Source organism: Salmo salar, unplaced genomic scaffold, assembly GCF_905237065.1.
Source record: "Salmo salar unplaced genomic scaffold, Ssal_v3.1, whole genome shotgun sequence".
Lineage (NCBI taxonomy): Eukaryota > Metazoa > Chordata > Actinopteri > Salmoniformes > Salmonidae > Salmo > Salmo salar.
Genome location: NW_025548454.1, coordinates 57,501 through 60,000, shown reverse-complemented (window position 1 = coordinate 60,000; position 2,500 = coordinate 57,501). Strand labels below are relative to the sequence as shown.

The 2,500-nt window shown below is 53.5% G+C and overlaps 1 protein-coding gene across 2 annotated transcripts in view; it reads left to right on the top strand.

Annotated features, from left to right (window-relative positions):
- The window catches only part of LOC123724028 (methylsterol monooxygenase 1), a 19,654-nt gene that overhangs the window by 12,754 nt on the left and 4,400 nt on the right, over positions 1 to 2,500 (top strand). The window lies entirely within an intron of this gene.

Below are 2,500 nucleotides of genomic sequence, written 5' to 3'. Positions count from 1 at the left end.
ACCTGTTAACTCAGTGTCTAGGCTGTTCTGTCTATCTCTCCCCTCCCCAGGCCCTACCTGTTAACTCAGTGTCTAGGCTGTTCTGTCTATCTCTCCCCTCCCCAGGCCCTACCTGTTAACTCAGTGTCTAGGCTGTTCTGTCTATCTCTCTCCTCCCCAGGCCCTACCTGTTAACTCAGTGTCTAGGCTGTTCTGTCTATCTCTCTCCTCCCCAGGCCCTACCTGTTAACTCAGTGTCTAGGCTGTTCTGTCTATCTCTCCCCTCCCCAGGCCCTACCTGTTAACTCAGTGTCTAGGCTGTTCTGTCTATCTCTCCCTCCCCAGGCCCTACCTGTTAACTCAGTGTCTAGGCTGTTCTGTCTATCTCTCTCCTCCCCAGGCCCTACCTGTTAACTCAGTGTCTAGGCTGTTCTGTCTATCTCTCCCCTCCCCAGGCCCTACCTGTTAACTCAGTGTCTAGGCTGTTCTGTCTATCTCTCTCCTCCCCAGGCCCTACCTGTTAACTCAGTGTCTAGGCTGTTCTGTCTATCTCTCTCCTCCCCAGGCCCTACCTGTTAACTCAGTGTCTAGGCTGTTCTGTCTATCTCTCTCCTCCCCAGGCCCTACCTGTTAACTCAGTGTCTAGGCTGTTCTGTCTATCTCTCTCCTCCCCAGGCCCTACCTGTTAACTCAGTGTCTAGGCTGTTCTGTCTATCTCTCCCCTCCCCAGGCCCTACCTGTTAACTCAGTGTCTAGGCTGTTCTGTCTATCTCTCCCCTCCCCAGGCCCTACCTGTTAACTCAGTGTCTAGGCTGTTCTGTCTATCTCTCTCCTCCCCAGGCCCTACCTGTTAACTCAGTGTCTAGGCTGTTCTGTCTATCTCTCCCCTCCCCAGGCCCTACCTGTTAACTCAGTGTCTAGGCTGTTCTGTCTATCTCTCCCTCCCCAGGCCCTACCTGTTAACTCAGTGTCTAGGCTGTTCTGTCTATCTCTCCCTCCCCAGGCCCTACCTGTTAACTCAGTGTCTAGGCTGTTCTGTCTATCTCTCCCCTCCCCAGGCCCTACCTGTTAACTCAGTGTCTAGGCTGTTCTGTCTATCTCTCCCTCCCCAGGCCCTACCTGTTAACTCAGTGTCTAGGCTGTTCTGTCTATCTCTCCCTCCCCAGGCCCTACCTGTTAACTCAGTGTCTAGGCTGTTCTGTCTATCTCTCTCCTCCCCAGGCCCTACCTGTTAACTCAGTGTCTAGGCTGTTCTGTCTATCTCTCCCCTCCCCAGGCCCTACCTGTTAACTCAGTGTCTAGGCTGTTCTGTCTATCTCTCTCCTCCCCAGGCCCTACCTGTTAACTCAGTGTCTAGGCTGTTCTGTCTATCTCTCCCCTCCCCAGGCCCTACCTGTTAACTCAGTGTCTAGGCTGTTCTGTCTATCTCTCCCCTCCCCAGGCCCTACCTGTTAACTCAGTGTCTAGGCTGTTCTGTCTATCTCTCCCCTCCCCAGGCCCTACCTGTTAACTCAGTGTCTAGGCTGTTCTGTCTATCTCTCCCCTCCCCAGGCCCTACCTGTTAACTCAGTGTCTAGGCTGTTCTGTCTATCTCTCCCCTCCCCAGGCCCTACCTGTTAACTCAGTGTCTAGGCTGTTCTGTCTATCTCTCTCCTCCCCAGGCCCTACCTGTTAACTCAGTGTCTAGGCTGTTCTGTCTATCTCTCCCCTCCCCAGGCCCTACCTGTTAACTCAGTGTCTAGGCTGTTCTGTCTATCTCTCTCCTCCCCAGGCCCTACCTGTTAACTCAGTGTCTAGGCTGTTCTGTCTATCTCTCCCCTCCCCAGGCCCTACCTGTTAACTCAGTGTCTAGGCTGTTCTGTCTATCTCTCTCCTCCCCAGGCCCTACCTGTTAACTCAGTGTCTAGGCTGTTCTGTCTATCTCTCTCCTCCCCAGGCCCTACCTGTTAACTCAGTGTCTAGGCTGTTCTGTCTATCTCTCCCCTCCCCAGGCCCTACCTGTTAACTCAGTGTCTAGGCTGTTCTGTCTATCTCTCCCCTCCCCAGGCCCTACCTGTTAACTCAGTGTCTAGGCTGTTCTGTCTATCTCTCTCCTCCCCAGGCCCTACCTGTTAACTCAGTGTCTAGGCTGTTCTGTCTATCTCTCTCCTCCCCAGGCCCTACCTGTTAACTCAGTGTCTAGGCTGTTCTGTCTATCTCTCTCCTCCCCAGGCCCTACCTGTTAACTCAGTGTCTAGGCTGTTCTGTCTATCTCTCTCCTCCCCAGGCCCTACCTGTTAACTCAGTGTCTAGGCTGTTCTGTCTATCTCTCTCCTCCCCAGGCCCTACCTGTTAACTCAGTGTCTAGGCTGTTCTGTCTATCTCTCCCCTCCCCAGGCCCTACCTGTTAACTCAGTGTCTAGGCTGTTCTGTCTATCTCTCTCCTCCCCAGGCCCTACCTGTTAACTCAGTGTCTAGGCTGTTCTGTCTATCTCTCTCCTCCCCAGGCCCTACCTGTTAACTCAGTGTCTAGGCTGTTCTG